Source organism: Esox lucius, chromosome 20 (genome assembly GCF_011004845.1).
Source record: "Esox lucius isolate fEsoLuc1 chromosome 20, fEsoLuc1.pri, whole genome shotgun sequence".
Lineage (NCBI taxonomy): Eukaryota > Metazoa > Chordata > Actinopteri > Esociformes > Esocidae > Esox > Esox lucius.
Window position 1 is genome coordinate 14,823,365 of NC_047588.1, and position 23,052 is coordinate 14,846,416.

Consider the following 23,052-nt stretch of genomic DNA (forward strand, 5'->3'; position numbering starts at 1 on the left):
TGTATATATATATATCTGCATGAATGAATGCCAGGAATGTCAACAGAGGCCTGGACCATTTTAAGCCACTACTACCATTTGTGCTTAAGTCTTAAAAATAGAGGTCTATATATACATCCAGTCTGAGTATACACAAACACACACACACACTCACACAAAACACACACCCAACAGTGGGAGCCAAGTCGTTGCATTAGAGAGTGAGTGCATCTAGACTGCCTTGAGTGCAGTTTCAACAATGCATCCCCCACACTGTTGACAGTATCCCTACCTGCGAGAATAGAAGGAAAGACACCCCCTGATTAACGCCGGCTCGGCTTCCATTACAATAAAAGCAAACAATGATGTGATAGAAGAGACTCTGTGTTGGCATGTGCACAGACCACACATTTCCTTTCAGTTGATGCGATTGCGTTTGCTACAGCAACAAGTTCTCTATGAATTAAGCGTTTCTCTTGGAGGCAGGACATTAGTGCCAATATTGTTTTGTTACAAAGTTAACCTTGACAAAAAAAAACTTGAGGCAACGTCAGTTCTTATTTAAAATTGACCACCTGATGGAGTAGTATGCTATACTACCAGACGAAGATTGCTATACTACCAGGAGAAATTCCATGGGTGTTATTATATTCATAAGAACATAGAAGAGAAGGGTTTTAACTGAAATGACTCTAACGCCACTGAATTATGTGCCAAACGCTGAAATTGAAGTTTGGATTTACTGATTTGGATATCTGATTGCTAACTATTTAATAAACTGTTCAGTTTGATCAGCATGTTGCTAGCTTGTCCACTTAAGCTTTTGATTGAAGCAACTTACCTTGATATGCTTAACTCCTAGATAGAAAGTGGCCAATTCTATAATATTGTATCATTTCTAATTTCAAAAAGTCTCTTGGCACCCAAGTATAGCAATGATAGTACTGAAGTGGAAATCGCAATACAAATTACATTGCCTTAAGTACAGACAATTCCCAGGCCTGATAGTAAATCACTTCAGAGTAATCAGAGGTTCTAACATGCGGAAGCATTGTTAGTCTAACCCTGTTGTTAATGTAGCACGCGACAAATCATATTTGACTTGATAGGAGCACTGGTTTACAGTTCAAAGGCAGCACTCAGTGGGATTTGTTTTGGGCTGCGGGCAGATCACACATGAAAAGGCTACTTTATCTGCCGGGGGTGGCCAAGCCTTGAACTTTAACCCTTTATGGTCTGGGAGGCAGCTTCCCAGGTCTGATGTCTGACATAATTTCTCCTTTCACAGTGAAGTCAGACAGCCTGGAGTGTGTCTACAGACTGTCTGAACTACGGAATGAGTGAGAGAGACTTTTGAGAAGGAACCAACAAACTCTGATGAAAGCGATTCTCTGGTGTTCCTCGCATATAGCTGTGAGGAACACCAAGATTATGCCCAAGATTATACCCACTAACATACCAACATGTACACTACATGGATATTTGATCTTTGAATGCCAAGTCAGAACCCTGAGGCATTCACATGTAACAGAACAATCCATAAAAGAAAGAAATTGGCTACACAGCGGTGCTCTATCCAGGAAATGCGTAAGATCAGAAAATGTTTTACCGATTTCTCAACCATTTCCAAAGGTTGATGTGTTCGGGCGGTGTGGGAGCAGGTCCGGTGTCTCTAAGGTGGAGTAGTACAGTAAGCAACACCACCTTGCCCATTCCTCACATCATGGCTTATATCTTGTCTGGCTCATTCAGTAGCGCAAGCTGCTTGCAATGCCGAAGTTTCTGGGTTCAATCCCTGCTGGGGCCACTGATACATGGATAACAGTGTCTGCTAAATGGCATATTACAATACTTATTCGTGAATATAATTATAACCCACAGTGCAGAGGCACTGGGGTCACGACTGAATCATGACACGCAGCCAAACAACACTGAAATGCGACTGTAGCAGGGCATATGGGAAAAGGTGTGTGTGTGTGTGTGTGTCAGGGAAGTGTTGAGCATGTACACTGCATGCGTCATTCTCTCAGCGTATGTGTTAGTACTGTCAGCCTGGCAGTGAAGTGGGATATATGTGTGTCAACCTAGCAACTGTGTGTGTGTGTTTCCATGTCTTTTGTTCCTGTGCAGAAGTTGATGTATAAGAGCTGCCTGGATCCCAGAGATAGCAGCAAGTGTGGGGGGACTGCTGCCTTATGGAGTCAGGCCAAAGCAGTGCTGAGAAATCCATCACCTTCCCTCACCACTCGGCACTAGAGCCTGCCAGGACAGACCACAGCCTGCTCATAACATAACAGCCCATAACACCGCAACACTACAATGCTTAGGAACGTTACTGACACCCATACCAGGAGAAAAGGAACCTTTCAAATCAGGTCACCGCTCTGGAAATGAACCAACACTGAGCCATTCTGTTCATTGAATGTAGTTACATGCTTAGCTTCGAGTGCTTTGGATGGCCAGGCAAGACCTTGTTGGCAGACATCACCAATGTCAAAGGACTCATCTACAGCTTGTCTCAGGTCTCAAGTTAGGGAGCAGCCTGAATCTCCCATCTCCACCACGTGGGGCCAGCAACTCTGGGGGAGGCTATCAACAAGAAAGATCTCCCTCTTGGGTTGTGGTTCAGGCAAATCAATACCTTAGTACCACCACTGTCACCCTAGCTAGGTTGAATGCAGGATCAGTCCTCCTAGTGTGAACGATGAAACATAATTGGGCTGCACCATGCAAATGAAATCTGTACTCAGAATCGAATTGAATCCCTTCAAATCAGAGTGCCATGCCAGTGTAGCATACAATCATTGCCATCTACCACTGAGGCACTGGGAGCACCTGAGCTGAGGGGAATGAGTCCTGATTAGACAGAGCTTCATTGAGGCAGACAGACAAGCACACACATGGCAATAACCAGGCCACTGATGGTTCTCTTTCTGCCCAGTGGGACTGCGCGGCTTTCACCCCAACCTCGGACTGTACTGCCGGCACCAGCTGTGTGACATTTACAGCCTGTTGCCATGTGTTCCCAGACAGCGGTTCCGCTTGGCCGGCCCCACTCCGCTCTGCCTGTTGACTGACCGGCTGTTTGGTCAGGGGCATTGCGGAGTGGCTATTGTGGCTTGTTAGGGAAGCGTTGCGTGAGGGAGAATCTGGGCCCGTGACATGGAGGTCAAACGGATCATGGTAGACCTCCTCTGAGGAGGAGCAGATAGGAGAGGCCTGGGCGTCGGCTGTTTGGCCGTGTCTCCATCTACCCTGCTGACACCGGTGGGGAATTGAATCCCCTCCACCTCCTCTTAGTCACAGTCACAGGGTGGGTCTTTTGTGAGGGGGTAGCTGCAGTGCAAGGGCAGCACTTCTAGGAGGAGGTGGGACAGGAGGCGGCGGGAGGGGGATAGAAGGGACTGTAAAGAGATCTGCTCTCCTCGGCTAGTGAATTACGCCCCCGCTGCCAGCCCAGTCAATACTGCAGTCGACTCCCAACAACATACACTCACACACACACTCAAAGACACACCTACTTGATACATAAACACAGGCCAAATACCTTACAGCACCTGTCCCAGAACTAAAGCTACGGAACATACAAGAATTATGACAAAACTCTTGGAAAAAAAACAGGTGTATATGATGGTATACACTCTCACTTATCTGTGCAAACAAAAGCAAGACATTCAATGGCACAAAGCTTGTTAATCTGGAGGACAAAAATGAGCTCCAAATAAGACTTGTCAGGTTTGATATTCAGAAAAGCTTTGTCTGTTTCAAAGGGTCATTATGGTTGACGATGTGGTTGAACCTGTCGGGTGACAGCACAGTCTCATGAAAAAACAGGACCTCACCCATCCATCCTGGGAGGTGGCTACTTCTCCTATTCATCTGGAATGTTCCTGAAGCTGAGTCAGAACAGAATGAACCCACACGTGCCTGGGTAAAGTATTTCTTATTGCCTGGGTAAAGTATTTCTTATTGCCTGGGTAAAGTATTTCTTATTGCCTGGGTAAAGTATTTCTTATTGCCTGGGTAAAGGATTTCTTATTGCCTGGGTAAAGTATTTCTTATTGCCTGGGTAAAGTATTTCTTATTGCCTGGGTAAAGGATTTCTTATTGCCTGGGTAAAGGATTTCTTATTACCTGGGTAAAGGATTTCTTATTACCTGGGTAAAGTATTTCTTATTGCCTGGGTAAAGTATGTCTTATTGCCTGGGTAAAGTATGTCTTATTGCCTGGGTAAAGTATTTCTTATTGCCTGGGTAAAGTCTGTTACTGGCTAAGTAAGTATCCCTTAGTTGCTTTCCAATGGTTCTTCTGCAGTATATGTGGAATGGCGAAACTCAATTCAGAATGTTTTGTTTCATTCTCAGCATTTCTTTTGTGGAAACCATGGATGCCCCTTCCCCCATCATCCCTTTTACCTCACGTCAGAGGAGGGCCAGGCAGCGCTGAAAGTCTGTGAGGAAAAACGCCCTCTAGACAAAATGCTGATTACATCAATGTGACATTCGCAGAGAGGGCATATGTGGTCTGGTCGGTGTGTGCAAGCGTCAGTTGTCACCAGCTTTCAATAAGGTCCAACAAGAGTGGATAGACGAGATTAAGATAGTTGACTGGCATCTAAATATAGACGTCTTTCACAAAATAGAATCTGGTTTGTTTATTTTTAATACTTCACGTGAGTGGGTGTACAAATACTTTTGGGAGTCTAAACTGTTTCCCTGGTTTTAAATGTCTCAAGTGAATCAAAGTTAAGTTGTATCAAAGTTAATGACATTTTTATTTAAATCTTTTTTATTCTGCTTTTTCAAACACATTGTACTTCTGGAAATAACCCATGTTAAGTACAACTGTTATAGATGGTGTTTAAGATGTATTTATAAAGAATGTGTAACAACTGAAATTATATCAGAAAGTTAGACAATCAAGATTATTTCACTAACCTCATAGAGTCTAACCGACTGCCCTGCACATATTCTATGCACTTGCCCAGACAATTCTCATATAGTAGTTTTCCCCATTCTGGTATTCTTCTGAGGAGTCTTCCTAGGCTGCATGAACATCAGCCGGGCATTTAGCTAAAATGATATGATCAGTGACTTGCAAAGAGTGCTATATTAAAATAAATCAATGAAGCAGAATGTACATGACTTAAACATCACTCCTTTCAGATCGTATCTCAAAGACTTATTGGAACCAATTGTACTGGAAACTTGGAAAATTAGTTAACTAACCATACTTCACAGATCAGTAACTTGACAGAGTTATTCATCTGACAGTCATGACAAAATGAATGATACAGCAAGGCCATATTTCACAGCATTTTGGCACAATGTTTAAAACTATTAGGGTTCAAAAGCACACCCTTGGTTTACAAGATATTGTTGGTCTTAGAGGAAAGCTGGTTGCATAAATCAGTCAAATAAACATGTAATTTAAGCATACTGGCACATGAGCTGTGACAACAGTTGAGGAACACATGGCATAGGCCACATTTACCAAACCACCCATAAAGAATACTGGCAGATGTGTGGCTCCACTCTGGTTGGCCGGAAGCACAAGGCACACAGTTACCCACCTCACATTGTTTGCTATCGGTCTCGTTAAGTCCCCTGATTACCAGCTTCCTGTACTGATAATGTACTAAAGCATATGGGTGGAGAAAAAAATTATAAAAAATGAATTTTGTGACCCCAGAATGTAACAAACAAAACTGACTTTTTATGTATTGGAGCCAGGAAAGTTAGTCAAATTATTTTGCTGATTTAACAATAATAATAATATTAAAAATTACAAAAAGAAAATATATTAAATATATTAGAATCTAAAGGACTTACTTATTGAAATTAATTTAATAGTTTTGGGAAGTTGGGAAAACTAAAGAAGTCACCAGGCATTAATAGTGCACAAACTTCATTGAAGAAAAACCACTTTCCATTACAGCCTGGTTATTTCCACTCTGTTCTAGAAGAGGTCTGGGAGAAATAGAAGACAAGTGTTCTGAGAGCCTAATCTTTCAGGAATGGGGTCGTCCTTATTGTCTAGTTTAAAAGGTTAAAACGCTGGATTTACATTTGTAGAAAGAAACCCCATTTAGTTTATTATAATTCTGGAAGTTATTCATCTATCACAATCCCATTTATAAACCATGTGACTCCACATCGGGTCATGACCCCTAGGTTTGGGAACACTGCCCTAAAGTAAGAACTGAACTTTTTGGATACTTTATGAAACAACAAAGGCCTCATTGGGCAATACATTTAGCAACACTTCAGGCAACAACTGTTGTCAGGGCCATTGTTTTTTGTTTACATTTATCAGACATTTAGTTGGAGCAACAACTGATTCATTTTGAATGGAAGTGACAAAACTTCAATAAAAATACAGTGCCGATGTATGTTGCCCTTACCCTTGGTGGATCAGTGAAAAGCAGTCAAATCTGAAGCATAACTTGGAAGAATTTAAAAGGAAACCGCAAAAACCCCCAGTGGAACTCAAGACTCTCAGCTAACAGTGGCTCCCGAGGTATTCCCAGTCAAAGTTCAGTCATATTCCCAAGTAAGAGGTGTCCCCACAAAGTGTGGCGTATCCTGTCCTGCACACAACTGGTGGAAATGACAACTGCAGCAGTGCCACTCACACTGAATACCCACTCCCCAGGCCCCCTACCCACTGGACAACCCCCACCCATCCCTTGGTCAACCCCCTCCCTGTCATACTCCTCCCAGGTCACCCTTTGCCCTAATAAGCCTTCAGCAACTGGCACCAATTCATCAGTGTCCATAGTGGTAATGGAGAGGTTGGTTGGATGGGTGGGGCGGGGTCAGTGTGGTTGGATGGGAGGAGCGGGGTCAGTGTGATTGGATGGGAGGAGCGGGGTCAGTGTGATTGGATGGGAGGGGCGCGGTCAGTGTGATGGGATGGTGGGGGGGGGGGGGGGGGGGGGGGGTTGAGCTGTCTGTGAGCCCCCCCCACCCAACACGTGTGTGTACATTTTCCTTTGGGATTGGCAAGCTGCTGTACGTGTGATGGCAGCTGCCCATACACACCTTTTGTTCCAACAGCCCCCGTCCCCTGCCCCCAATCGTCTCCACACAAATGCTCAGCTGTTGGAAGGTTGGGCACGTCGCACTAGAACCAATACGGGGATTTTCGATGGCCATCTTTTCATTTACAAACGTTGGATGAAGTTTAAAATGTATTTTGAATTATCCAAGAAGACTATACTTTGAGAAGGTGTGACGATGAGACCACAGTCTTAGTGTTAGCTATTATTTCACAACAAGGCCTAGTTCAGGGAAAGCTGGGAACATTTACCCATGAGAGCTGAGAATTGATGCCATGTACAAGTTGTCATTTGTGTCCTTTTTTTTTTTAAATGACTGCTTCCCAAGAAGTGAATCTCAGGCTGTGCCCTTTCATGACCTTCAAATCTCTGAGGGGGTCGGGAGGGTGTGGGAAAAGGGAGTCCAGGAGTCTGTTGAACAGTTGTGTCATAGAGTTTCCACCAAACAGAGCAAGTCACTTCATGGGTAAAGGCATGTCTGTGCCCAGAACTCAATGGGATAACAGGGTCAAAATACCGAGGAGCAAATTAGTCTCGAAGCAATAACTTATATGGATAAATCTGAGGAAGGAGAAAAAATTGGCTCCCTTAGAGTATCACAGAGGAAATCTCCCCACAGATGGGGAAAAATATACAACAGACCTAAACACAACAAGACTGATGCCAATACTGAGGACACAATTACTTCCATAACAAACACAAGTGATTGTTAATGGGCTCATCTCACTGCCCCTCTCCAGGTCTCTCTCTCCCTCCCTAGCCTTTTCTCCTCTGTTACGCTAGCTGGACCTCTCTCTCCCTACCTAGCCCTTTCTCCTCTGTATGCTAGCTGGGCCTCTCTCTCCCAACCTAGCCCTTTCTCCTCTGTACGCTAGCTGGGCCTCTCTCTCTCCCTACCTAGCTCTTTCTCCTCTGTACGCTAGCTGGGCCTCTCCATACTGAATGCATAATATTTGCCCAAAGCCTAATAAGGGGATCCGTGTGCCTGCCTCTTCTTTTCCTGCACCACATGTGAACACTGCCCAGCACTGTGTGGTGCTGCTAGCACTAAGGAGTGGGAGGGATGGAGATGATAGACCTGCAGTGTGGACAATGATAAGAGAAGGAAAGCACAAAGGCGTGTCTTGTTTTTCTTCAGAACAGGCAAAGGCAAAATACCAAATGTATCTTTTAATTATTATTGTGCTGTAAGGGACATTTGGTTTTAAAACAGGACATGTAAATGAACATCCGTAGAGCTCTTAAGCCTCCCTATTCTCTCTGCTTACCCAAAGAGTCCTGATTTATTTCCTTCAGAGCAGAGAATGTGGATACTTCCTTCTTTATACAGCACACTTTTAGAGAACCTAAAATAAAACAATGGAAAAAACGTACCATGAAAGCAGGCTCTATACGAGCATTCTTTCCATATTCTTCGCCAAGTGATTGATTGGCAATGTCAATTACTATTTATGCACATAGAGGGGGCAGAAGACTGTTGCTTGGATTCTGTATGGTGAGATAGCTATAGAAAAAATGTAAAGATGATTTCATGAGGAAAATCATAGGTAGCTCTTGTCAGGTTGTTACTTGTTAAAGATCTTGTTTTGACTATTGTCAGATCAATGCAAGCCTCTTTTAGAAATGACAGATATACATACATATATTACACATACATACATACACTCACCTAAAGGATTATTAGGAATACCATACTAATACTGTGTTTGACCCCCTTTCGCCTTCAGAACTGCCTTAATTCTACATGGAATTGATTCAACAAGGTGCTGAAAGCATTCTTTAGAAATGTTGGCCCATATTGATAGGATAGCCTCTTGCAGTTGATGGAGATTTGTGGGATGCACATCCAGGGCACGAAGCTCCCGTTCCACCACATCCCAAAGATGCTCTATTGGGTTGAGATCTGGTGACTGTGGGGGCCATTTCAGTACAGTGAACTCATTGTCATGTTCAAGAAACCAATTTGAAATGATTCGAGCTTTGTGACATGGTGCATTATCCTGCTGGAAGTGGCCATCAGAGGATGGGTACATGGTGGTCATAAAGGGATGGACATGGTCAGAAACAATGCTCAGGTAGGCTGTGGCATTTAAACGATGCCCAATTGGCACTAAGGGGCCAAGAAAACATCCCCCACACCATTACACCACCACCACCAGCCTGTACAGTGGTAACAAGGCATGATGGATCCATGTTCTCATTCTGTTTACGCCAAATTCTGACTCTACCATCTGAATGTCTCAACAGAAATGGAGACTCATCAGACCAGGCAATATTCTTCCAGTCTTCAACTGTCCAATTTTGGTGAGCTTGTGTAAATTGTAGCCTCTTTTTCCAATTTGTAGTGGAGATGAGTGGCACCCGGTGGGGTCTTCTGCTGTTGTAGCCCATCTGCCTCAAGGTTGTGCGTGTTGTGGCTTCACAAATGCTTTGCTGCATACCTCGGTTGTAACAAGTGGTTATTTCAGTCAAAGTTGCTCTTCTATCAGCTTCAATCAGTCGGCCCATTCTCCTCTGACCATCAACAAGGCATTTTCGCCCACAGGACTGCCGCATACTGGATGTTTTTCCCTTTTCACACCATTCTCTTTGAACCCTAGAAATGGTTGTGCGTGAAAATCCCAGTAACTGAGCAGATTGTGAAAACTCAGACCGGCCCATCTGGCACCAACAACCATGCCACGCTCAAAATTGCTTAAATCACCTTTCTTTCCCATTCTGACATTCAGTTTGGAGTTCAGGAGATTGTCTTGACCAGGACCACACCCCTAAATGCATTGAAGCAACTGCCATATGATTGGTTGATTAAATAATTGCATTAATGAGAAATTTAACAGGTGTTCATAATAATCCTTTAGGTGAGTGTATACACACACACACACATACCGATCAGCCATAACATTATGACCTCCTGCCTAATATTATGTACTGCAGGTCCCCCTTTTGCCGCCGAAACAGCCCTGACCAATTGAGACATGGACTCTAGACCTCTGAAGGTGTACTGTGTTATCTGGTGGTATCAAGATGTTAGCAGCAGATCCTTTAAGTCCTGTACGTTGCGAGGTGGGGCCTCCATGGATCGGACCTGTTTGTCCAGCTCATCCCACAGATGCTCGACTGGATTGAGATCTGAGGAATTTTGAGGTCAAGTCAACAACTTGAACATGTTGTTGAGTTCCTCAAACCCTTTTTTCCTCTAACCATTTTTGCCAGACCGTGTAAGCGGAGCCGGCCAAGAGCAGCGAATGTCTCTTACTGAGTGACTGACTACACCTTGTTAAATAGCGCAGTGTTTTGAGAAACAGACCTGCCAACTATAGCTCCCGAGTTCGTATCTCCTCGCAGGCGAAGAAAAGTACGCATTATGAATTATTCCGTATAGATGAAAACTTTACTGGCTCAAACCATCAGTATCTGTATAGTAAGCCTGAAATAAAACAGTTTACAGTTATATTGCAACTGTTTCTGGTAGATAGTGTGCATCCGTGAATGTGTTTTGTGTCAAGATAGATAAACACTTAGCTGGCTACAACATTCAGTTGTTACGTTATAGTAAGCCTTAACAAAAACTGTATACAGTTATATTGTGACTGTTTCTGGCATAGAAAACATGTCTCGTTAGCAATTGCTAAATTCTTATGACTATTCATAGGAAGTTAGTAGATCCTAGTAAGCCTGTTATTGGCTAATAAGCTGTTAAAAAGGCCAGTGGCCAATGCCATACATTTCATAGACGCCATTTGTGGTGGAGGAAAACGTAGTTAAGAAACTGTCAGTTTAACTGTTTCAATGTCAGTCACAAATTGCCAATTAGCTGTTTAAACGGCCAGTGGCAAAAGAGGGTTTGTTCAGGATAGATACAAGAGGCTATACACCCAGTAAATGTACAGCTCTGTGGTGTACTGGATAACGACACAGCCTTTAACGCGGGCGACCCAGGTTTGAATTTCAAGTCCGCAACACTTTCTATTGCGGGCCGGCTGAACTTGGCTGGCCTGGTTTCTTGTTTCTTTGTGTCAGGGTGAATTATCCTGCTGAAAGAGGCCAGTGCCATCAGAGAATACCGTTGCCATGAAAGGATGCACATGGTCTGCAACAATGCTCAGGTAGGTGGTACGTGTCAAAGTAACATCCCAAGGTTTCCCAGCAGAACATTGCCCAAAGCATCACACTGCCTCCACCAGCTTGCCTTCTTCCCATAGTGCATCCTTGTGCCATGGGTTCTCCAGGTAATAGACATACATGCACCAGGCCATCCACGTGATGTTAAAGAAAACATGATTCATCAGACTAGGCCACCATCTTCCATTGCTCCGTGGTCCAGTTCTGATGCTCAGGTGCCCGTTTCAGGCACTTTCGGCAGTGACAGGGGTCAGCATGGGCACCCTGACTGGTCTGCGGCTACACAGCCCCATACGCAACAAACTGCGATGCACTGTGTGACACCTTTCTATCAGTACCAGCATTAACTTTTTCAGAAATTTGAGCTACAGTAGCTGTTGGATCGGACCACACGGGCCAGCCTTCGCTCCCCACGCCTTGGACGCCCATGACCCAGTTGCTGGTTCACCACTTTTCATTCCTTGGACCACTTCTGATAGGTACTGACCACTGCAGACCGGGAACACCCCACAAAGGGCTGCAGCTTTGGAGATGTACTGACCCAGTCGTCTAGTCATCACAATTTGGCCCAAAGTCGCTCAGATCCTTATGCTGGCCCATTTTTCCTGCTTCTAACACATCAACTTTGAGGACAGAATGTTCATTTGCTGCCTAATATATCCCACCCACTGACAGGTGCATTACATATACATATTACATATACCAGTAATGCCTCACAACAAATGCAACACGATCTAGCAAAAGCTGCTTTGCCAGTGCAAACTAACTGGAAAATATATTAAATATAATACCAAGGGCCTTCAGACACAAACCCAAGTAAGGGGAATTTCATCAAAATATGAAGGCAGAACTATCCATTGAAACCACGTTGTGGAGCTCGTCAACTGCCCCTCCAGCGAGATTATTATTATTATTATAACCTTTATTTAACCAGAAATATAACTCATTGAGATTAAAAATCTCTTTTCCAAGAGCGTCCTGGCCAAGACAGACAGCAGCACAATTAACAAGGTTGCAGATATAAAAACATATAACATCAACATATAACAAATTATGGCAATAATAAATAGTGAATTTCAAGGTCATAAAATATCATAGTTTCATTAATGTTTATCACAAGCAATAGACAACAGCAAGGATCGTCCGAATAGTCAGTCATAACATCTACAGCCGGTTTGTGTAGCCTGCATGTCATTTAAAAGTAATTTAAAACCAACTAACGAAACCGGCGCTTGAAGTTTAAGGACATTTTGCAGCTGATTCCAAGCACAGGGGGCTGCATACTTAAACGCCCCTTTTCCCAATTCAGTCCGGACATGAGGGACAGATAAAATTATTAGATCCTCAGAACGAAGACAATATCTTCCGGTACCTTTCTTTGTGATGTAAGATTGAAGGTATGGGGGAAGCAGACCAAGAATAGCTTTATAAATGAAAATTTACCAATGATTAAGCCTACGGGTGGACAATGCAGACCAACTAACCCGATCATACAAAGAACAGTGATGAGTAAGTGCTCTAAAGTTTGTGATAAACCTCAGAGCTCCGTGATAAACAGTATCCAGCAATTTCAAGCTTGTATAGGACGCATGCATGTATATAACATCGCCATAGTCCAGCACTGACATGAACGTAGCAGCAACAAGCCTCTTTTTAGCCTCAAAGGAAAAACATGACTTGTTTCTAAAATAAAAACCCATTCTCAGCTTCAGGTTTTTCACCAACTGCTGAATGTGAGGTTTAAAAGAGAGTGAATCATCGATTAGGATACCAAGATACTTGTATTGAGATACAAACTCAATCTCGGAGCCCTGAGAAGTGGTGATAGGTAAAAGGTTCTGTGACTTTGATTTTGCACTGGAAAACAACATAAGTTTTGTTTTGTCGTCATTCAAAACAAGTTTTAAATCGAACAAGGTACATTGTACAGTATCAAAAGCAAGTTGTAGCTGACAGAGAGCTTGGTTGGGAGTTTGTGCAGAGCAGTATATCACAGTATCATCGGCATTGAAATTAAACTTTGCATTGGAGACATTTTGATCAAGAATGTTGATGTATAATATAAATAGGAGTGGTCCCAGCACTGACCCCTGGGGCACACCCTTGGATATACTAAGAGGGCTGGAAGTGAGACCATCTGCCTGTACGCACTGAGATCTACCTGATAGATAGCTTTCAAACCAGCAGACTGTATGTTCTGACAACCCGACTCTGAGAAGTCTTTGTTTTAATATTGCGTGATCCACAGTATCAAAAGCCTTGGAAAGGTCAATGAAAAGAGCTGCACAATGTTGTTTTTTGTCTAAAGAGTCAATAAAATAATTGACTACTTTTAGGGCTGCTGTAGTTGTGCTGTGTATTTTACGAAAACCTGATTGAAAATTAGACAGAATATTGTTGGTAGTTAAGAATTCTTTAAGTTGTTCATTCACCAGAGTTTCCATAACCTTGGCCAGGACAGACAGTTTTGAGATGGGTCTGTAATTATTTAAATCTGTTGGGTCCCCCCTTTTAACAGAGGAAGAACAAATGCAGATTTCCAAATAATTGGAATTTCATTGGTTTCCAGAGATAGATTAAAAAGATAAGTCAAAGGCTGTGCAATAAAATCAGATGCTAACTGTAGAAAATAAGGCTCCAAGTTATCAGGACCAGCCGATTTTCTAGTGTCTAAAAGAGTAAGGGCTTTATGCACTTCTGAGACTAAAAATGGATTAAAACTAAAAGAATTACTGACTCTAGTATGACCCTGAGTATGGCCTTTAGGATGATTCTGTTGCGAGATGTTGAGGGAATCGAATAAGAAACCAGAGGAAATAAAATGCTCATTAAAACAACCAAGCATTTCAGCCTTATCAGATAATTCACGGGAGTCCTTAAGAATACATGATGGCAGCTGGATGCCAGTTTTATTTCCAGCCAAGGATTTGATCGTATTCCAAAATTCTAAAGGATTATTTAAATTGTTTGAAGTTTCCGTTAAAAAGTGGTCTGCTTTAGCCTTTCTAATAGCCACTGTGCACATATTGCGTAGTCGCCTAAAGAGCAGCCAATCAGAATCCAGGCTTGTTTTCCTGGCTTTTGCCCAGGCCTTATTACGCTCGTGAAGAGAGCTGGCTAGATCTACAGTGAACCATGCATTGTTTTCGGCCTTTTACTCTATACTTTCTGAGGGGAGCGTGCTTGTCAACAATTTCTTTAAAACCATTATAGAAAAAATTCCAAGCATTTTCGACATCAGCAATAAGATAAATTTTATCCCAGTCAAAATAAAACAGGTCATAAAAAAAACCTTGTTCCGTAAAATGTTTCGTGTCACGCTTAATAATGATGCGTGGCTTGGTTTTGGGAATTTTTGTGTTTCTGACTGTGGCAACAACACAGTGGTCACTAATATTGTTTGCAAAAACAGAAGCTACTGAGTATTTATATGGAACATTAGTTAGGATAAGATCAATTAAAGATGATTTTTCTGGAAATTTCAGATTAGGTCTAGTGGGACCATCGACAAGCTGAAAGAGATTTAACGAGTAAGCTTTAAAATCATCAGATACTGGATGTAACCAGTTCCAATTTAGATCACCAATGACTACAAATTCATTCAGTTTCAGTCCTGATAGCGAAGGCAGAGCATCCCTGACAGCTGAGGGTGTCCTAAAGCAACTAACTACCATAATGTGGAGAGTCCTAGAGACCTCAAGATCAATGGCTAAAAATTCGAATTGCTTACTCACCGATTTAGAGAGAAGCACATTTGCACGAAACTTACTTTTGATATATACTGCAACACCCCCACCCGAGATGCTAGCAGAACAACAGCATTTGGAGCATACATCACCAACAAACAGTTCTGAAGGTGTACATTCCTTCTCCAATAAAAAAACATATATATGTAAAATGAAAATGCAATTGTGTGAGGTTTTTTAATATGTTAATGTCTAAGCCATCAGAGCACACGATTCATTTAAAATGTTGTCGAAATTCCAAAAAGTTTTCAGACCTCCGAGGAGGAGTGACAACTTGAGGTAAGGTCTAGCCTGACTAGATCAATGCTAATCACAAAGATGTGCCAGACTTCCAATAACAATCTATTTGAGGGTCAAGTGTTCATCGTTCATATGCATTTGTTTTCAATAAACATTCACTGTAGAGACTAAATACAGTTCATGTTGTCAACAGTCTAAGCCAAGTCTGTTTTGTTGCTTGACATGTGAAGTCGACTGTTAAAACATATTTACTTGAAATGGGCTCTCTGTGGCTGCTACTCCCTGTCAACCCACCATGCCTACTCTTTCAAGTAATTGTGACTTACAGCTGAATTATGTTCAACGTGCAGCTTGTAAAACACGCTCTTCAGACAACTGCAACTGAGCAGGTTTTTCCCACTTGTGTTTATATGAGAAAAACGTGCACTAGTGAAGGGAATGATCTGTGTTTAGCCAAAAGTATAGTCTAAAACCTTCGGACGATGGTTCACATAAAAAGTCAGCATGCATGTTATGGATTATGGAGACTGTATTTCAAAGAAGCATACAGCTCTTGTAATGAAATGATCTTCCACACAGGGGAAACAAATCCCATGTATAACAACTATCATAGATGTAGCTCCAATTAATGCTGCAGATGTAACTGCTGATAACTCATTTACAAATCATTGTAGAACTACCACTTGAAAATAAGGTATTAGTGGAGTAGTTATGAATGTTGGGAAAAAATATACTTCCAGCATGTAAGGATTCTGGTCTAGACTTCCAGGTTGAGAAAGCAGCATGATAACAATCCAAACGTTATCAGAAGACATCTTGACATCGACCGCCCAGATTCCGCTAGTTATGGCTGCGATGAAGCAGGGCCAAAAAACAGGACTTCACAAAATTGGGGATAAAAATGGGGTAAAAGGAAAACAATAGGAAAACATGTTGCTATAGCCCAACAATGTTTGTTTCCTTCATCATCACAAGTACAACACCAAGTCAATTGAACTTCAATCAATTGTCCAGTTAAGAAGCATAAGCGATTGTGAATCGATGTCAGCTGGTTTGGTACAAATGAAAGTAGGGATGCACCGATACCCGATACTGGGCTCATGTACTTGTACTCGTACTCACAGAAATATGCCAACACCACAAACAGATACCACGTCATGGAAACATTAAGTGAAATTCAACTGTTCTGTCGCCTTTGGCCGCATAAACATAGAATATAGAACTCAGATTGGTAGAGCAGGAAGACGGAGATGTCAGCAATTACACAAGTAGAGTACAAGCTCTGCTCTGCTAAATTGTGAGTAGGAGAAAAAAAAACACGAATTTAACATAAGCAATTTGATAACATATCGTTAGACACAGCGCAGATTTCAATGAGTACGCTAACGCTACCAGTGCAGAACCACAACAACAGCTAACTCCAACACTGCAGTAGTGAAATAACATGTCCAGAGACAGCCCGCGGACAGAAATAAATGAAAGAGCGGAGTATGAAAATATTCAATGAATCACACAGTTTACTATGCTACAAGCATCAGAACAGAGCAACAACGTCCAGTCCTGCACAGAGTATCAAACTAGCTAGTGAGGTCAGAGAAAAGTAACTGTCTGTCTGTGCATGCACGCGTTTGCATTGAACGGTCAGTAAGTGGCTGTCACATTGAAATAAAGGTAGCCATAATCTGAGCGACAACCAAATGTAAGAAGCTAACTGTCACAAGTCGACAGCTACAACGGATTAGCGTCAAGGAGGCAACAATGTTCTAATGCAGCAGCGGCAATATGACCTTCGTATTTTACCTTCCAAATAAAAGTCTGCCATGGGTTGTGTGTATTGTTTATATTTATATAAAATATATTTCGGGTAAAATATAAATTAAACATATTACCATTTAAATAATACATTATATAAGGTAAAGGATATTATAAAGTGGAGCACATTGAGAAATGGTTAGAGCTTAAGTAAGTTAACATAGAGAACCACAACATGTTTAGGGGACAAAACTTTAGTTTTTTTACTGAAAAAATCCTAACTAGTGCAGCTTTGAGTACTTGGTTTCGGTACCCAAATAAGTACTCGTAAAAAAAAAGATAAAGTGGTATCGGCGAATCCCTAAATGAAAGTGACAACAGGTGCACGGGAGAGGCAACTGCAAGCCAAGCCCAAAAAGGGAAATCGTTTTGCTGGTGGTGGCCACCAACAATTGCTCTCTCCGTATCCGAACAAACTGTCAGAAACAGACTCCATGAGGGTGGCATGAGGGCCCAACATCCTCTAGTGGGACTGCAGCTTGATTGGCATTCGCCAGAGAACACCAGAATTGGCCGGTCCGCCATTGGCGCCCCATTCTCTTCACAGATAATAGCAGGTTCACAATGAGCACGTGACAGACATGAAACAGTCTGGAGACGCCATGGTGAATGTTATGTTACCTGCAACATCATCCAGCATAACCGGTTTGGCAGTGGGTCAGTGATGGTCTGGGGACGCATATCCTTGGATGGTCACATAGACCTCCACCTGCTAGCCAATGGTACCCTGACTGCTGTTAGGTACCTGGAGAAAATCCTCACACCCATCGTCAGACTTAACGCTGGTGCAGTGGGCCCTGGGTTCCTCCTGGTGCAGTACTCTGTGAAAGACTGCATGTGCAAATAGTGCCACAATTCAAGATTTTGTAGATCTCATCATCTACAGTACACAATATCATTTCAGGAGTCACACTAGTGTACCTGTAGATGCTCTACAGATTGTCTACCGACTACTGTTACATTTGAACAAATTATCTACTAACCCTCACCCTTATCTAGACCCTAACCTTAACCTTTATTCTATCCCTAACCTTAACACTTACCCTAAACATAATCCTAAACCTAACCCAAAAACTTTGCAAGCAGTTGTTCATCAACCAATAGTTTAAAGTTTGTTGAGAGTATTACTAGCTATAGAACATCTACAGATGGAAATTGGGACCAATTCAGAAAATCTGGAGTAATCTCTGTACGCAAGGGACAAGGGTGAAAACCAATATTGGATGGCTGTGATCATCGGGCCCTCGGGCGGCAATACATTAAAAACAGACACGATTCTGTAGTGGACCTCACTGCAAGGGCTCAGGAACATGTCTGCAAACCACTGTCTGTGAACACAGTTTGTTGCTGCATCCACAAATGCAAGTTAAAACTCAAAGAAGAGACCATACATAAACTACATCCAGAACCACCACCGCCTTCTCTGGGCCTGAGCTCATTTAAGATGGACTGAGGCGAATTAGAAAACTGTTCTGTGGTCTGACTTTCGGGAATTATGGACACTGCATCCTCCGGGCAAAAGAGGATAGGGACCGTCCAGTTTGTTATCAGTGCACAATGCAAAAGCCAGCATCCGTGATGGTATGGGGTGGCATTAGTGCACATGACATGGGTGATTTGCACATCTGTGAAGGCACCATGAATGCTGAACAATATAGGTTTTGGAGCAACATATGCTGCCATCCAGACCACGTCTTTTTCAGGGAAGGCCTTGCTTATTTCAGCAAGACAATGCCAAACCACTTTCTGCACGTATTACAACAGCATGGCTCCGTAGTTAGAGTCCGGGTTCTGAACTGGCCTGCCTGCAGTCCAGACCTGTCCCCAATTGAAAACATTTGGAGAATTACGAAATGACAAATACAGGAGACCCAGAATGGTTGAGCAGCTGCAATCCTATATCAAGGAAGAATGGGACAACATTCCACTTTCAAAACTATAGCAGTTGGTCTCCTCAGCTCCCAAACACAGAGTATTGTTAAAAGAAGAGGTAATGCAACACAGTGGTAAACATGCATCTGCCCCAACTTTTGTGACACGTTTTTCTGGCATCAAATTCAAAATGGGCATGTATTTTTCCCAAAACAATTACATTTCTCAGTTTCAACAATTTTATATTTTGTCTTTGAACTATTTTCAATTAAATATAGGGATAAATAATTGCGTTCTGTTTTTATTTGCATTTTACGCAGCATCCCAACGGTTTTGGGAACTGTATTGTATATGTATGGGTATATATGACCATACAGAGCTTAAATATAAGCCTACTGCTTGGTAACTAGGAACTTAGATGCGGAGCTTAACAGGAGGAAAATAGAGCAAACATGATGGATTTTCAGGTCTAGAATAGCCAGTATATTCCCCCATCGCTTCAAAGTGATGGTCATAATTGAGTTGTCTCTAGAGTCTTTTCTAAATTACTTTGAGACTGTCAACGCAGACAAAAATCTAGAAGACAACAATGAAGTCCTCCACTTCAAATAACATTCCACCATGTACTCACATCTGTACCTGACTACCATCCATTATCCAAAAACAACATGGATTCATGTTAGCTTCCCTCCCCATGAGCCTTTCCTTGCTTTCCCAATCCAGGGAAATGCGGTATCTCCCAGACCAGGGAGCTGTCACAGCTAAAGATTAAAGGTCAAGAGGAGCGAGATGAGAACTAACAGACGCGCCAACCTGTTCCCTTCAGCCGTGCCTCGTTCAGCTGCCACCACAAAGGTCTCCTGCCTCCACACACACTTGCTGCCAGCCACAGTACACAGAGACTGCCACACAAACATGGGTGGCTTTCATGTTCTCAAAAGAAGGAACATTTCAATAAAACCAATGTCTGTGATCTACTCTTCTGTACGTACAAATAATGGAATCCGTGTGAGCTGTAGAATCATGAAACCTGCCTAAAATGTGCATCGCATCATTGAAGGCAAAATGTGCATATCTAACTATTATGGAAAATGTGATTATGCTCAGCAAGAACATATCAGCAGTGCTATTGTGTTCAATATCAACATATCCCAGTGCTACTGGTCCTTAATTATGTGTGATTACATTCAGTGCCAACTTTTGAGAAGTACTGTTTACTGCCAGAAGCAGGACACTTGGGCTGGGCAATAAATCAGTAAATATGAAAGTAATCATCATTTATATCATATAAACAAAAAATCTAGAATATGTTGTGATGTAAGTTTTGGGCCATATCGCCCAGCCCTACCAGCCACTAGGATCAATTATGAACGTATTCATTGTTAAATAGAGTGGCTATTTGCTAGGGTGTTATGGTCAGGGATGGTGGGTGGGCGTTTCCACAACCGAATTTCAGTCCCATGGTTTGATTGCATTGAGAGGCAACACATTTTTTCTGGGAATTGTTTTGTTTAGACAGGTGTTTTTCTGTTTTTGCTATTTCATTTCCAGCAAGAGGAAAGACATTTTTTGTTGTGGGATTGTGTTGTTTGGACCGACGTTTTTCTGTCAATGTAACCATACCCCTAACCTTCATCCTGAACCTAACTTCATTATGGTGATGCCTAACCTTCACTGTAACCTGGCCCTAACCTCATTACAATGATGCCTAACCTTCACATAACCCAATCCTGACCTCATTATGGTGATTCCTAATCTTCAATGTAACCTAGGTGTTTTTCATTTTGAATAAATTATGTAAAGAACCAAAATAATAGTGAATCATTAAGCACCAATAGCACTGGGGATGTGTTGATAGCAAATTGCACTGATTTACATTTATTAGCAATGGTTTACAAAATATTTCCATACGTATGTAATTCCTGAGAGGTACGGTTGGTTAACATCCAATTTGTATTAATCTACAGTATGAAAGAAAAGAAAAATGTAGGGAACAAGAAAGGCTAGAGACCACATTCCATTGCAGAACGCATTGATGGCTATTTCTAGCCATTACATTCAGGGGAATGTATTGTCCTAGTCTAAGATTGAAGATAAGATTCAACAGAAGAGGAAACCTGTGCTTTCACATTAAACCTTGGTCCGTTCCATTTGATCACATTTTGTTAGAAAGCAATCTAACCAATATTTGGACCTGAACGCAATACCTTTTCGGAGAAGTGTTCAAAGTTAACCTATTTTGCACAACCTCAATATCTTCAAAACTGGAAAAGATAAACTGCTGAGTTCAATATTATTTCAAAACATGTCAAAATATTCCCATTTTAGTAGGCTTTCATTAGCCAACACATGATACCCACCCTGTATTTTTTTTAAAAGCTTAAAAACCGGGCCTAAATTCTAAAGCTAAAGAAATTTACATTTTAATATATTATAAAAATATAAAAATAATAATATATTATTCTGTATTATAAAAAGAAATGTAACATACATATAAAACTTAACAATAACTAAGAAATTATAAAATACACAAAGATTAAACTTTGAAATAATATCAAACTTTAGAGAAATTATTATTTAGAAATGTAAGATGAAGGCAGCCGCCCTTAGGGGAAATAAGACAGGGGGGGGGGGGTATAGCACGGCGTGGCATGGCCCAACTGTCATGGCGCACAGTGCAGACGAGGCGCTGTGTTGTGCACAAACAAATCCCCACAGGCAACGAGCCGTTTGATGTGCAGTGAGGCGGCGAGGCCCAAACACACACACGCACACACACATGCACACACGCACACACGCACACACACGCACCCCCCCTCCTCACTTCCTCATCCCCATCTCTCTCCCTCTCTCACGCACATACACATTCTCCTCAGAAACAGCTGACGTTTTAACAGGCTTATAACAGCTGATAGGCTACAGGTGGGGCAGGAGGGATCCTTGTTACAGACCATTTATAAATCCTCTTCTTTTACAGCTTGATAAAGTCCACATATTTATCAGTGTTTCCCCTGTATTTATTTAGCAGTGGTTGGCTGTCTTTAAAAACACTGGCAGAGCAAAAAAGATAAACATTTCAAGTTTAAATAACAAAAACCAGATACAAAGTATGTAAAAAAAGATAATGGAGATAGATACAGAGAACTCCCATAAACTTCAGATCATTTGTTTTCAATCCCTGTATTCTAGAACTTTGGATTTGAAATTATACAATAATAATGGGGTTAAAATATTGTATTTTCAGTTATATTGGCTGAAACTTGGCTGAAAAATGTAACAAAGATTTTTTTTACTGACACTTTCTTTTTCTGTCATCATCTGATCTCTCCCTAAGAACTCTTCTAAAACTCAAAGTACTTTTAAGCAAACTGTAACCGGTTGGTGCACTCTTAGTACACCCCTAGCTTCACAATCAAATAAAATGTCAACAATTAGAAAGATGGTGCACAGGTGCATATGTCTACAAAATCAATACAGTGAGTATCTTGGAAGAGACCAGCCATGAAGTTTATGAACTTGGCTTGGTTTGGTCTTATCCATATGGGTGTGTGGTAACACATGTCAAGATCAAATGACCTACCCAAGACACTAGGAGAAAGATTATTTATGCCCAGGAGTCTGGGAGGGGTTACAAAGCCATTTACCAGCAATTTGAAGTACATCATTCAACAGTACAACTAATCATCTACAAATGCAGAAAAGACCAGAACACTGGTAATCTACATAGGACAGGTCATCAAACCAAATTCAGCCCAATAACTGACTGGACAATCCTAATAGAAGTCTCTAAGAAGCCCAGGGAAACATCAAAGGATCGACAGGTCTCTCTTGCCACAGTCAATGTTGTACAGTACATGCGTCAACTGTCAGAAAAAGACTACACAAATTTGGCTACATGGGAGGTCAGGAAGGAAAGAAGTTCTGCATTCAAAAAATATTATCCAGACATGATTGACATTTCCAAGACAACACCTGGGTGAAGACCTAACCTGCTGAAACAATGTGCTTGAGACAGATGAGTGAAAGGTGGTGATATTTGGCTACAACACCAAATGTGAGGTTTGGAAAAACAAAACACAGCCTTTGAATGGAAAAATCTCATACCCACCGTAAAGCATGGAGGCACTGAATTCTTGACGAGAATGTGAAGCAGTCTGTCAAAAAGCTGTAGCTAAATCGAAAAGGTATCTTGCAACAAGAAAATTATAAAAACACAAAGGC

At 41.8% G+C, this 23,052-nt stretch overlaps 1 protein-coding gene across 9 annotated transcripts in view; it reads right to left on the reverse strand.

Moving 5' to 3' along the window:
• The window catches only part of mef2d (myocyte enhancer factor 2d), a 76,602-nt gene that overhangs the window by 39,857 nt on the left and 13,693 nt on the right, over positions 1–23,052 (reverse strand). For 3 of the 9 annotated variants that reach the window (XM_034289014.1, XM_034289016.1, XM_034289011.1), the window contains exon 1: positions 6,383–6,599. The exons of 1 other annotated variant lie outside the window; for it this stretch is intronic. The gene's annotated coding sequence lies outside the window, so the exon portion shown is untranslated. Of the gene's footprint in view, positions 1–6,382; positions 6,601–23,052 lie in introns of those variants that run through there. 5 more of the 9 variants (XM_034289019.1, XM_034289018.1, XM_034289013.1 and 2 more) reach the window with 3 other exon arrangements.